The sequence below is a fragment of the Melopsittacus undulatus genome, chromosome 4 (assembly GCF_012275295.1).
Source record: "Melopsittacus undulatus isolate bMelUnd1 chromosome 4, bMelUnd1.mat.Z, whole genome shotgun sequence".
Taxonomy (NCBI): domain Eukaryota; kingdom Metazoa; phylum Chordata; class Aves; order Psittaciformes; family Psittaculidae; genus Melopsittacus; species Melopsittacus undulatus.
The window spans coordinates 49304467-49319441 of record NC_047530.1 but is presented as its reverse complement, the minus strand read 5'-3'; the positions used below and the strand labels follow the sequence as shown (position 1 = coordinate 49319441).

Here is a 14975-nt window from a genome sequence, read left to right as displayed (position 1 = left end):
CATAATAAATGTTTTTAGCCCCTGCAATAAACAAAATTAAGTCAACCTGAATAGGAGAACAGTAATGTATGGTAAGTGAGGAGCTCAGTCTGCCAGAAACTTCATGTTTGGCTGCAGTCCATTATTCCAAAAAGGGTTAGATGTCACTGAGTTTGAGTATATTACAAGAGACAGTGTGGAACAAAAAAAAAACAAGACTTGGAGAACACAAGGAATGAAAAAGAAAACCACAGCCAGCCTGACCAGCATCCTAAGGTGAGCACTCCTAATTGTGAGACTGTTAACATCAGCCGGATCATCACTTCAAGCTGGTTTTGGGGACCATGAGCTGACCACTATCAGCCCTGTGCTACCATCACCGTAAGCCCAATGGCTAAGCAGTCACATAGAGTGTATCATCAGAAGGGTTTACGAAAGCACAAGAGCCCCACTGGGCCAAGCAAAGTGTCATTGCCCCCAGTTTAAAGGCAGATAGAGGGAAAAATTGTGCAGTTCATTTACAGACAGAGCACTTGCAGCACAGCCTAGTGACAACCTCTGACTTTGTGCGTGGCAGGCTAAGCCTTGCTCACAACCACATTCTGCTATACTTCAGTGCTAACAGAAGGAAAACAGCACTACCCCAAACGGTGGGAGAAATCCCTCAAATTTTCATGATATACAAAGCCTGAAGGAATGCACATTATAGAGGGATTTAGTTTGCTGGCAAGAAATCAAACATATAAACCAAAGATTATTCATAAAGATCAAGACAACCTTCAAAGAAGCCAGAAATCCAGGGGGAGGCAAAGTATTTCCAAGTAGTTCCACTCTCCTTGCACGAGGCAGGGAAGCTCAAAGAGAGGATCATAAATAATGGACTTTATTTTCATTCTTTGCATATATGGTTGCTGGTGCAGTGCCCAGTGTCATCTGGAGATGGAAGTTGATAGTGAGCCATTTTTGGATACTCACAGATACCTTAAAAGGGACCTTTTCTTGGAATAGGAATGCTCAGTTTCTGGAATTCAGACTCCTAGTAAATTACTAATTGCTTTACACAGTCATCAAGTATAACAGCACTTTTAAGAAAAAACAGATATCTGGTAATAAAAGCCTCTGTAAGCTAAAAAAGTCAGGCATTTCAAGATGCAGTGGTTAAAGGCAGCCTATTCAAATTAAGGTACTGATATGAGGAAAGCTAGTGCCTGAAAAACATAGGGTTGAAGTACTTTTAGCTTGACTTCGGTCTAAGATAGAGAACAATGTCTGTGTTGTAGGTCTGTGGTAAGCTTACAGAGTTTAGTAACACCACTAACATAAGTGAATTATTTCTTCCCGTTCTTCCGCTTATCAGTTGGTTTGGATACAGTGCATCCTGAACATCTGCTAGCTTTGGATACTCTTTGTCTACATGTCCCATTTTGCTTACAATAAATTTTATATGAAGGTCATAAGGTTCTAAAACTATGTCAGCTATCACTAGTTTAGTCTTAGATAATTATTGTGAAATAATTACAGGAGCTGCTCTTCAGAAAGTTACAGATGTCTTCAGAAATCCCTGATATGGCTGGTTTCAGCTAGTTTTGCAGTTACTGAGGCACCCAACTGTGCCAAAGGTGAAAAGCACAGGGTGAGGAAAACTGCTTACTTCATCCTCAAGACCCCTGCCCACGACCACCGGAGGGCAGTGCGCAAGCACCAAGAGGAGGAGACTTATGATAATGAGTTCCTGCAACTAGCTGTAATATTCCTCACCTATTCCCAGAAATCTAATGAAAATGTATGTTTGTGTGTAATAAATGTCTGTTCGCTTTACCCCTCAGTGTGCAAGTTAGGAGGAGTGATCCCCCCTTGCACCCGGCACCGTAATAAACATTAGCTGCTTTATAACTCTCCTTGAGTTGTAGAGTCTGATTCCATGCATCAGTACCTCTTTAAACATCAAAGTAAACAACCAGTGACAGAACTCCCCTTGAGCAGAGAATCACCAAGCATTTGAAGACATTTGATGTCTTCAAAGCAAGACCAGAAGATCCTTCTCAAATACATGATCTAGCTCAAGCCATAGTTAATGGTTAAATGTAAACTAGTGTTAACGAAAGCAGCCCTTCCCAAACACTCATATTGTGTGCAGTTCTGGTCACACCAAAATTCAAAGATGATTAACTGAATCAAGAATAGGCACACTAAAATGCTGGTAAGAATAAGAGCTCTACCACAAGAAAGTGTAGGTTGTTTAAGCTGGTAAACCACAGCCTTGTAAGGGACAGGATCACTGCCTGCCACATAAATACACATTAGGAATGGAGCAGCAAGAAAAGAGCCATTTAAACCATAGAACTATCATGGTGGCGAAATGAGATATACCAACCATGAATGCTCCTAGAAAAATCTGAGTATAGAGCACTCATGATCTGGAGCAGCCTTCCAGTACGAAGAGGAGAAGAAAGCAGATAAAGAGAGAATCTAAGAGTGCACAGAAAGGGCTCCTGCCCCATGCAGGGCAACTGCCCCTCAGGAGCAGGCAGTCTTCCCTAGGACTCAGGCTTGGAAAGTCAGGTTGTCCCTTCCAGCTCTGAGCTCATACGCAGAGTTCAATAACTTGGTAACCAGTTAGTACTGGAAAACTAAGATTTATGTGGGTTTTATCATTTTTGTTGCTTATTTCTAAAACAGAAATGTGGGGTTTTTCTTTACAAATGGAACCTCTATCTTTCATCAGTTCTCCAACATCCCAGAAGAACATGCAATAAGAGGAACATATGGTAAGAAGAGCTAATTTAGGATCCAACCTTGAGTAGCCTGTGCAGTCACACAGGACGGCACAAGCAGCTCTCCACTCTACCAGCACCAGAGGTGGACTTCACAGTTCACAGAACCATAGAATGGTTTGGCTTGGCAGGGACCTTAAAGATCACCTAGTTCCAACCCCCAGCACCTTCCACTGGACCATGTTGTTCAAAGCCCCTGTCCACACTGGCCTTGAACAATGCCAGGGATGGGGCAGCCACAACTTCTTGGGGCAACCTGTTCTAGTGCCTCACTACCCCCATAGTAATGAACTTCTTTGTAATATCACTAATTCAAATCTCTCCTCTTTCAGTTTAAAGCCATTCCGCCTTGTCCTAATAAGATATGCCCTCCTAAAAAGTCTCTCTCCAGATTTCTTCTAGGTTCCTCTTAGGTATTGGAAGGCTGATCTAAGGTTTCCCCTGAGTCTGTTCCAGGCTGAACAAGCCCAACTTTCTCAGTCTGTCTTCACAGGCAAGGTGTTGCAACCCTCTGATCATCCTCATGGCCTCCTCTTGACTGTGAAGATCCTTCAGCTCTTAAAAACAGAGGGACAGGAAACTAACAGGTGCCAAAGAACCAACATTAAGGTCGAAGAGATTCAGATAAATAATAAAGCAGCTGTGCTCTACAGTGGCCAGTCTCAAAGCATGTATCCTTCTTTCTAGAGACTAGATCCACAGGCCCTGGATTCAGCAACCCTTTCTGCAGCACACTGAAGTCAGTAATCATATGACAGTTAAAGCCAAAGTCACATCAACCTAGTAAGGAAGCTGTTGGAATTGCTCTTGCTCTCTCTACTTCAGAAGCAGCCTACAATCAAATTATCAAAACACACATACTAGGACTCAAGAGAGCTTGGTTACCCTTCTGACAGTTCACCTCCTATCCTTAGTATCTCTTTAGGTCAGGTTCCATCTCTTACCACACATACATGGGGATCTCAGGGAGAAGTAGCTTAGCAACATCTGAATAACCTTCCAAACCTATAGCAGAATCTTTCTCTTCATCTTGCAATACAAGGCATTTGCTGGGAGTTGGAAAACAAACGAACAAAGTATCACCAAGCTACACCATTCCTTGGAAGTAAGACCAACCTTAACAGAAGTAACTAGGAAAAAAGTATTCAGGAAGCAAAAGTCATAAGCTTTCCATAACCACTTCATTGTTGCAGATGCCCTCGCTCTCCCCCTCTGTACACAAAGCTTTCCCTCTTTGGAAAGCATAAAGAGACCCTTGTGTGCTCAGAACTTACTAATGCAAAAACAAAATTGTGTGTTGATGATCTTGAAACCATTTAATGAAGCAGTTTCAATTCCACCCTTCCTTCCTTCCAACTCCACCCTCTCCTCCAAGAGGAGAGGTTGTTTAGGTTAATATGGAGGAAAAAAAGCAAGCTAAAAATAGCCTCCTTTTTGCCTTATAAAAGTTAAAGCTATGAATAAACAGCCTGAAACAGGAATGCAATTAATCTGCTCACTAAATTCCTACACTGCTTTCTTGTGCAGTTCTTCAAAATATTTTCATAAGGATCAAACTTGCAGACTTGCTTCTGCAGAGCCGGTGTTACACCAGAACTGCCTGTTTCCTTGCAGGTACGGTAACTGGCTTTGGCATAAGGAGGAGCAGGTTATGAGACTGTTAAACAAAGATAGAGTACAAGATTGTTAAATAGTGGCATATTTGAGCAATGCCCTTGCATCCTAGGAACAAATATGAAAAAAGAATTAAGAAAAATGCATCAAGAAAACACAAACACATTTCTGTTGTTTTCCTTTACTGTGGAACGGATTATCTGCTAAGATCTACCTTCTCACTAAAAAGCACTCACACTGTTATCCCTGTCTTAGACCCAAGTCACATCTATGCCTGACAGCAATAGCTGTCAACACTGAAAGAGCATGGTGATCAGCCATCCTTTTCACCCTGGGCTGGGAGCCAAAGCAAGGTTGGCTCATATATTTGCAGCGCAGAGCCAAACTTCTTTAATCTACTCTGTTCCCCACACTACACCAACATAGCAAACAAGCACATCAAACCCCAGGGAGTGTCCTTGCAATCTGAATATTTGAACCCTAACTTTATTTTACCTTATTTCTTTTCCAATGCACCACCAGTGAGATTCAGGTAATGCCATAAGAGTCACATGTACTACCCTATCGATGCAGACAGAAGCCTCTTGGCAGAGTTGCCTTTCATTCCCATATTCCCAGTTTCCCATAGCATGAGGTATCACAGCATGCTGCTGTGGGGTGCTATAGACACTGCTATGATACCTGATATAAGTTACATTTTAAAACAGAAAACCACCACCCTCCTCCTACAGAAGATAAGCCCTCTGGAAAGAGAAAGGAGATACTTCACTTTCATCTCAGAGTTCAGAGGGAATGTTTTATAGCTGTCAGTCCTATCAAGATCCTACTCATTGACACAGCTGGGACAGCAACTATTTTGAGGTAGGCTGTGCAGCCATGAAATGGCCAGGGTCAGAAAAGGACATCACCTGGTGACATTTGGAAAATAAGGTGATCCTAAAGCAGATGCTGAAAGCCAACACACCACAGGCAGCCTAGTTAAGTAGATTTGACTATACAAGGCAAAGCCACATGAAGAACAAAGCAGTATCTACTACTGGAAACCCAGGTAACAAATATGCAACCAAGTTGTTTGTAACTTCTGGTGTCCCAGGTCCAAGCAAGCACTTTCACTCAGAAATGAGACTTGGTGACCACTGGGACAGGGGATGCTAGCATCTCATGCTCACACCTCTATCTCTGGCATGGCTGCGTTTCCCACCTATACACAGTGCTCATCATCTCATTTTGACTGCTAGAAAGACTTCAGGAATACTATTTGGGCTGTAGAGAAATATTAAAGAAAGACATCCTGGTTAGTACTTACTTTACTTCTTCAATCATTTTAATGGAGCATTCACTGGCTCCATGTTTACCCTCAATTCCTTTCCAAGGTGGAAAGTGTCCTTTAGCAGAAAGGACACTGGCACAAAGACTAAGTTATGCTACTGAATTCTCAGAGGGAATCTGAGAGGGAATCTGCAAGCAGACCAGGGAGCTGAAACTGGACTTGCAGAGTTCTAAATTAGTTGCCAGACCTTTCAACAGGCATACCAGCCAACATGCACTTGTGCAGCTGACTGAAAGTCTGGTGGCTAAACAAAAGAAAAAGCAAGTCAGAGATAAAAGTCAAGGATGGTGTGGGTCAAGGTTAGAAGCAACTGCACCAAGCAGGACTGTCAGTGCAGCATCTACTATGCATCCAGCATCATATCAGGGCTGCTCCACAGCAAGCTTTGCTCAAGCAGGTACAACTGCAGACTCCTGCCTTCTCAAGGGTGCAGGATCCAAATGTTACAGCACAGGAAAAGCCTTTAACATAGTTTTTCTGCAATCTCACCTTTTGCTGCCAGCTGATTTTAACAGATGCAAGTAGATGGCTTCTGTGGGTTGAACAGGAATTCAACTTTCTCAGGGGACTGAAAAGAATCACAAGGGAATGGACACTGACTCAAGAGAAAGCAGGGTTAAGTGTATGGAAGCAACCCTGCATTTGATCTGAAAGGCAAAATCTTCAAAAAGCAGCCTAGGCTGTTTCTTTGCAGAAACACAATGTCTGGATCTCCTTTACAGCACTTAATGTATCTGAGATTGTGTGTACAGTCACTGATCCCAGTGACACCCCTTACAATGACTCTCTTAAGACAACCACAATCATTTGAGATGATTTGTCAGGAATGCTAATTGACATGTCTTTGTCATAGCTAGTAGATTTAGCCAAGTATCTGTCCATGCACCAAGAAGCTCCTCCTTTGAGCAGTGTTCTCTGTCAGCTGACACAAGACACATCTCACTTAAACCCTTTCTCCTTCCTGCACTTCACCCAACCAAAATTCATGGTCCACAGTAAGATCCATCCATCAGAGAAAGTGTCTGCAGACAGGATCAAGAATCTAAGTGATGAACAGGGGAAAGGAGTGGGAGGGGAATTCACAGGCAAACTCTGTTACAAAATCATGGTCTTTAGCAGCAAACCTCACTTGCAGGTTTATTCTCTCTCAGAGGAGAGTACAGAGACTGAGCTCCCCACAGCTTTTTAGCTTTTTTGGCAATTATAAGAGTCACTTCTGCACAATGCCAAATCAGACGGAAAGAAGGGCCAAGCAAACCACTTCATACGCTGTGGAGTTCCCATCACAGCAGCACCAAGCACTTTGTACCTGGGCCAGAGAATGGAGTGGAATTCTAAGAGTTAAGAAACTTTGATCACAGTGATCAGGAAGGACAGTTGTAATGCACAGTAAAACCATGGCCTTGATCTATATTCCTAATACACAAAACGTGTCTCAGGCCATGTCTGTAGCACTGGAAGTAGCCTTCCAGCTAAGCAGTAGTTTTTTCCTTCAACTCAGCCTCACTTTTAACTACTTTTGATTAAAATTATTACTTTCATTCAATATTCAATTTCTGACAGGTATTATTCTCTATGTATGCTGCAACCCAGCTTTACTCTTCCAGGAAAAACACAGCACACTAGAAGCAACTTCTCCTATTTTACAAGTCATATATAATTTCTGCATCTGCAATATTGACAAGGGCTAGAAATACACATTGTGTTCAATTCTCTTTCTATAACCTTTCAATAGTGATTTTGGGATCGTTTCCTTTTAAAGTATTGCTTCCTCTTGCTATTGTTACTAGTTCTTAACAGAACCATTTACGTTAGCACAATTACTTCCCTTATGCCCAGCCCCATAACCCAAAACCTATACAATATCAACATTCGATGCCATTTAATTGTACAAGTGTCCTATGCTCCCTTAAGCACTTACCAATATTTTTTGCTTATTGAGTCTTCAAGCTTTCCTCCAAGCAAACACTTGCACGTGCATAGCTTTGTTCCTGCCCTTCTCGACTTACAGAGGGATTCCTCACAAAAGATACATGACTGACATATTCAGCTCTCCCAACCAAGACAAGGCAGGTAAATAACTGTCTGAAAACCAGAGACAGCTTTGCAAGAAATTCTTATGCCATCATTTTAAAGGGTGAGAAATATTAAAATCTCTTGAGTGTATTTTACTGAGTTACTGCCAGGAAGAGAATTATTGACAGAAGAATCGCAGGCAAGTTATGTGGACATTCACAGACAGCTGGTAGGGGTAGGGAAGCATTTCCTTCACCGTATTTCTTTAAAGTAGAAAATAAAAGAGTTTGTGGGAATTAAGATTTTCCAGAGTTTCCATTTGGTATCCAAATAGCTCTGAATTAGCTAGCTCTGGCACACTGCTGAGAGAATTCTCACCTCTCATTTTAAGAGGATACCTAGGAACAGACTTGTGAACACTCCAGCACCAAGACACCTTTCCCTTTCACATGCACTGGCTGTGACTAGACACCACACATGTATGATGTGTTTGCTTCTGGCACTAGGAACTGTAGGGAAGCCTGATCTTCTGTACCCAAGCAATAATTTTCTTTCCTCCTTTTATTTATATAATTTTTTCTTTCTGAAGCTGTTCTCACAAATTCCCATCTTGGCCATTGGAGAATAACCAGAACACACAATCAAAGCACGCAGTCTTCAGTCATCATTCCTCCACAAGGTGTACACGTGGCCAATAAAGAGGAGTTTGCAATGCTGGACTTCCTGTATGAGCTTTTGGGGTGGGTGGGGAAAGTTATGTATGCATTTAGCTTGGGACTGGAAAATCAAATCTTTCTGCAGTAGTACATGAACTGACAAAGTATAAATAGAGAAAAAGATTCTTATCACAGACAACAGCTAACAAATCCTCACTGGCAAAAACAGTGCATGTAGGAGAAACTCACTCTGACTGGTGGTTTTGCAGTTGACACACAAGATGCAGTTGGAAGTAGCTTTTGATCCTCCACAGCAGTCACAGCTTCAGCAATACCACTGCAAGACAGAAACCAACAGATTCATGAGTGAAACAGGCAGCTAGTGATCAGAAGTCACTTCAGGTACAGATTTTTCAATGCAAGATTACAGCTCCCTACTTCACAATCCTCTCCTCTCTGTACTACCCCGCACACATTTCAACCTCAACGAAACTTGTTACTAAAATGGAACTCAGGTCAACAAATGAAGATTGGGAAAATAACATTTAAAAGAGGTCACTTCTCCTCATTGAATCCACACACAAACTAATGAAGTAAGAATGAACATAAAATGGAAAGCGACTAAGGCATGCTCAGCACGCAGAGGAAAGCCCAGGTAAAGAGTGCCTACAGAACAGTACCCTGTAATTTATGCTCCACCATCATCCCAAGGAACAAGCTCTGCTGCTCTCAGGGAACAATACACTGAAAGCATTCGGAAGAGAGAACAAGCTTGTTTTCTGTACAGGTCTTGGAAAAGGAGAGTAAAATTAATAAATACTTCTAATCATTCAAGTTTCTATGACTGACAAATGCCAAAGCAGTAAGCTTTGCTGGTGGGCACTCAGCTGTGGGAGCAGTTTATGCAACAAATACATGCAAATGAAAAGCACCTTCTGCTGGGAATGGTAAAATTGCATGAAGTGATGCTGCACAGGGAAAAGTAAGGTTATAACTATACTCAAATGAATAATCAACCAACAGTTTAGCTCTACCTACAGAAGCAACAGTGAAGTCTGCACTGTAGACAAACCCTTTTGAAAAAACAACCCTTTTTCCATACGCAAACCACTGTGCATGGTTTGTCAAAAAGTAACTCATAGCTTTTGCTTAGATGCTTAATGACACCAATTTCCAGACACTCTAGAAATCTAGCACAACAGAAAGCAGGCTACATCCCTGTTACACGCAGGAGTGTTGCTGTCTGAAATTGTACTGCCACACAAATCAAGCAGGCCCCAAAGGAGAATTAGCAATTCATTCCCTAAACATAGCTTTATTTTGGTTTTTCTAAAACAAACAAAACCTAAGGAGGTAGATATCAAGTGTTTGTTGAGAAGAGAACTGCCTGATGATTTTTAGATTTTTTTTCCTCCTAACTTGACAAATATGAGAAGCAACATCACCTTTTAAGGCAAAAGGCAGCTGAAAGTGAAATCCTTCTTTTAAGCCAGTGACTCATAACAGCAAAGATTTTTCCTAGAAAAACAAATTCAATCATAAAGCAAGAGCAAGCTAGAAGCCTTAGTAATAACAATGCAAATGAATCCTTCTTTTCCCTTGACTTTTGTGGATCGGTGTTGGCTGGTTCAGCAGGTGTTCTTGGCTATTGCAAAAAAGAAAACAAGCTAGACAGACTACTGGACTGACCCAGTCTTACCATTCATTTGCATCCCTAGAGAGTACAGTACCATAAACACAAGCACAGATGCACAGGAATGCATTTCATCCCTTAATTATGAAGGAATGCAGGAGGAAGCATGTATCTGAAGTTGTGTCTACATTGCAGTCAAACATGCTTTCAGCACAGATGACAACCAGCACAAGAGACAAAGCAGAGTAGATGCAGAAGCATACACACAACACTGCCTCCAGTGAGCCTGTACAGTGCTGTATAACCCCATACCACCATATCTTCATCAGGCCTGTTAAACAACATCAACGATACTTAAGTCATATATTGCTATTCAGACTGCAGTCCTGCCCCCTGAAACAAAGGTTGTCACTGCCATCAGAAGTGGCAGCATTACACTGGTGAGAGGATGTGATCCCAGTAGGCTACATCTAAATCTACACTTCAAGCTCAGAAGACACCAAGAATCCTCCTCTTTGAATACTGTGGCCATTGCACAGATTTCCCTTGGCTTGTCTACCACGGGAGCCCAGGAAAGTACAGTTTAAGCAAAGAAGGCACCAGCACCACCAGCAGAGACCAAAGCTCTGTTTCCCTCTCCACAAATGAAATACAAATGAACTATAATCCCAAGCAAAACACTTTGACTGCTTGTGCCCCACTTTCCTTGTCAGGTTGATTTTTTTTTGTCTCTTCTTTTGAGCAGAGATCATCTTTTACAAGATGTTGATGTTTATTGAGCACAACAGGGCCTCTAAGCACTTGAATAACAACAGGACTATCAGCTGCAGTGTAACTCCTATTAGGGCTACAAGGCTCCCCTCAAACCCAGCTACAGAAGACATCCAGAGACCAGAAGCATGTGTTTAATCTTTCTGTCCTGGCTTGCCTCAAATACTTCCTGGCTCTCTGGCATGCAATGACCTGGAGTCCATCTCAAAGAGAAGTCTCTGACACATCCCAACTGTTTAGATACTTTTTCCAGGCTAACTTCAAAGGTTCTTAAGGGGGCAAACTACAACTTAGCAAGAGAGAGTAAACTGGAATCATAGAATCAACTAGATTCAAAAAGACCTTTAAGATCAAGTCCAACCTTTACCCCAGGACTGCCAAGACCACCACTAAGCCATATCACCAAGGGCTTCTACACGTTTTACAAATACTTGTGGTGATTCCACCCCTTCCCTGGGCAGCCTATTGCAATGCCTAATCACCCTTGCAGTGAAGAAATTTTCCTAATATCCAGTCTAAACTTCCCCATGCACAGCTTGAGGCCGTTTCCTCTTGTCTTATCACTTGTTACTTGGGAAAAGAGACCAGCCACATCCCCTCTCCATCCTCCTTTATCTGTAGCTTCATCCTGGGTAGGTGGTCTATGACAGACTCCTATCTGCTTGGTTGGTTTCTTCCCCCCCCGCCCCTTCTTCACCCACAAACATTCGGCCCTCTCACTCACAACATCAAGGCAGTCAATGCACTCCCTGACATACAATATAACCTCTTTTTCCTTGCCTATCCCTTCTGAAAAGCCTGTAGCCATCCATTGCAGCACTCCAATCACACAAATCGTTCCATTATGTTTCTGTGATGGTGACTATGTCATGATTTTCCTGCTGCACAATGGCTTCAAGCTCCTCCTGTTTGTTGCTCATACTGTGAGCATTGGCATAGATGCATTTAACTTGCCCTGTGGATGTGGCCTTCAACGGCTGCATGCTATCCCCTGGCTCATTTCTAGTGAGCCTGATTTTATCCCCTTCCCTTTTTGAATCTAGTTTTAAAGCCCTTCCTACGAGCTCTGCTAGCTCCTGGGCTAGAATTCTTTTCCCTCTTTGGGACAAGCATACCCTGTGGGTCACCAGCAGGCCTGGTGCCATGCAGACTCACCCATGGTCAAAAAACCCCAAAGTTCTGATGCTGACAGCAGTCTTAAAGCCAGAAATGAAACTGCAAGATTCTTCTGACACTATCATTGCCATTGTTTGTGACTGGCAGGAGGGACAAGAAATCTCCTTGGGCTCCCGAACCCTGGACCGGTCATTCCAAAGCCCTGATGTCCTTCTTGAGTCTCCTCAGGCTTCCTGTTGAAGAGATTACCTCATTGCCCACCTGGAGGACTAACAAAAGATAACAGTCGCAAGGCTGTCCCAAGGAAGTGAGTTTTCTAGTAACATCCCTCACCCTGGCCCCAGGGAGGCAGCAGACTCCCCTGTGAGTCAGGTCGAGTGGACAGATGGGGCCCTCTGCTCCCCCCAGGATGGAGTCACTAATCACAGCCACTCTTCTTTTTTCCTAGTAAAGGTGATTGCAATACAAGGCAACTCTCTGATTCTTCCATGGCAACTCTTTTAACCTGGATGATCCCTTGTCCACTTCATCATTTTCCTGATCCTCAAACACCAGGGCCTCCAACCTGCTGTACTTGGAAGGTGACATAAGCTGGAGGCTCATACACCACCTACTCCAAGGAGTAACCTGCTTCCAACCTCCCCTGTCTCCCAGCTCCTCTCCATCTGCCTGGTGGCAAAGACGGTAGGGGATTCTTAAGTTCTGTGTGGCTGGCTTGCTTCTCACAGGGATGGTAGAGAACAGCTCCGCCAGTCAACATCCTCCTCAGATTCCTTGAGCTCTGAATTAGCCATTCCACCTCTTCCCATAGCTTTGCCACCATGCAGAGCGAACCACCACCCTGGGCCCATGTTACACAACCACCACCCAACACCACCGACAGGCTTTGGCACTCGCTACAGCCGGACACCACACGCCTTTGGGGCACCTCTGCCCCGCAGAGAGCACTGAGGTTCCTCTGCCCCCTGCAGAGAGGCTGCCCCCCTTGCGCACCTCCTCGGTGGAGGTTGAGCGCCCCCTGTCGGTCACTCCTTCAGGAGTTGCGGCTCCTGGCGCTGCCGCTTCCCAGGCTCCGGTGCTGAAGGCGTCCTCTGCCAAGCAAATCACCTCGGCAAATGGGCGACTGATCCTAATGCCCGAATTCAAACTGTCTGGTTAAAGACCTGTCCCAGACTGCTCAGCTTGGACACCCTGAGATAGACAGGGGTCCTGCTTTCTGATTTTCTTGCTTTGAAACACCTGTACTTGCTTCCCCCACTCTTGTGTTCTTCCCTGGGCACTGCTGCCCGAGACAGATCCGGGTGACTTTTTGCTGTGACCCAGGATGGCTGTTTCTTGGGGCTTATATTATTCTGCAAATTGATGGAGGAATCTAGTTTCTAGATGCAGGACATCTCAGTGCCCTACCACTGCCCAGAGCTTACTGCTGCTTCAAAGAATCACAGAACGGTTTGGGTTGGAAGAGACCTTAAAGATCATCTAGTTCCAGCCCCTTCCACTAGAACTCAAAGTCCCATCCTGCTTGGATTTGAACACTTCTATGCATGGGGCAGCCACAGCTTCTCAGGGCAACCTCCACTGGTGTCTCACCACCTTCACAGTATAGAATTCTTTCCTAATATCTAAATCTACCCACTGCCAGTTTAGAACCATTACCTACCCCATCACTCCCTGACAAAGAGTTCCTCCTTCTCTCCTGTAAGCCCCCACACCACTCAGCTTGACTTCATCAGCAAACTTGCTGAGGGTACACTCAATCCCACTGTCCATAGACCTTACAAAGATGTTGAATAATCCTGCTCCCAGCACAGACTCCTGAGGGACACTACTCATAACTGATCTCCATCCAGACATTGAGCCATTGACCACTGGATTGGATGTGACCACCCAATTCATTATCCACCAAATGGTCCACCCATCAAATCTGCATCTCTTCGTTTCAGAGACAAAGGTGTTGTGTGGGACACTACCAAATGCTTTGCACATGTCCTGGCAGATGACATGAGTCACTCCTCCCTCCTCCACCAATGATGTAATCCCACCGTAAAAGACCAACAGTTTTGCCGGGCACAATTTGCCCTCAGTGAAGCCATGTCGGCTGTCACAAATCACCTTTTTTCAGAGAGGATCTGCTCCATGACCTTGATGGGCACTGAGGTGAGACTTACTGGACTGTTTAAAGGCTAAGAGTGAACTTGGAAGTTAGGAGATAGGACCATGATGTGCCAATATTGCCTGAGTTTTCATCCTTCTGAGCCCAGTCAATGGTTATTCTTTTTCTTCCCCTTTACACCAGAAAATAGCTCCACCCCCTCCTATTTTGAGGCAAGACCATAATGTGATAAGGACACTAAGCTGCACCCATTTGGGCAGTACTTCCAAGAACCAAAACCACTATCAACAGAGACGTGATCAAAGGCATTTGATGGTAACCCTGGAAATGAGGAAAGACTTTGCTGCATGAGTCTTCCCACAAGGCATTACAAAGTGACCTCTGTTTGCTAGTGCCCACGTAGCTACCCAGGGCCAGATATTACCAGGGACAGCAGGAAGCAGAGAACTGTCCTGATAGATCACAGATAGATCATGCCTGATGTCACAGGGGCATGCAGGACATAGACATGTAGAACTACTCACAACTTCCCTATATTGAAGGGAACACACAGAAATTCCTGATGCACACAGATTAGGCACAGCCACCTCCACCAGTGGTAAGAGGCATTTTTTAGTCTGGTCATTGCTTTCAACTGCTGCCTCTACTCTTGTATTAGCAGACAGTGCCTGTAACAAATAAAAAGAGCTACTCTGTGAAGTCCTACTAAACACAAGAGGCTGTGGAAAATATATTTTAAAGCAGATATGAACACTGCTTACTCTTGCTTTTAAGACAAAAATGCCAAAAAGAAATGTCAGCAAGTTTCATCTCTGTACCACCACCCACCCCTGTATTTTGGGGGCTTTAAATTAAGGTTACATTGTATTTCTTGCCCACATGCTCTCTCTTCAAACAAAACTCCACTTGACAACTTGCAATCATTCTATTTATTTGAAGTCTCTTCTTTCAATTCCTATTGCTTGATACAAGA

The 14975-nt window shown here is 43.7% G+C and overlaps 1 protein-coding gene across 4 annotated transcripts in view; it reads right to left on the bottom strand.

Annotated features, from left to right (window-relative positions):
* The window catches only part of TSPAN4 (tetraspanin 4), a 459690-nt gene that overhangs the window by 377316 nt on the left and 67399 nt on the right, over nucleotides 1-14975 (bottom strand). For 3 of the 4 annotated variants that reach the window (XM_031049021.2, XM_031049020.2, XM_031049023.2), the window contains one exon: nucleotides 8619-8706. The gene's annotated coding sequence lies outside the window, so the exon portion shown is untranslated. Of the gene's footprint in view, nucleotides 1-8618; nucleotides 8707-8807; nucleotides 8954-14975 lie in introns of those variants that run through there. The other variant, XM_031049022.2, reaches the window with a different exon arrangement.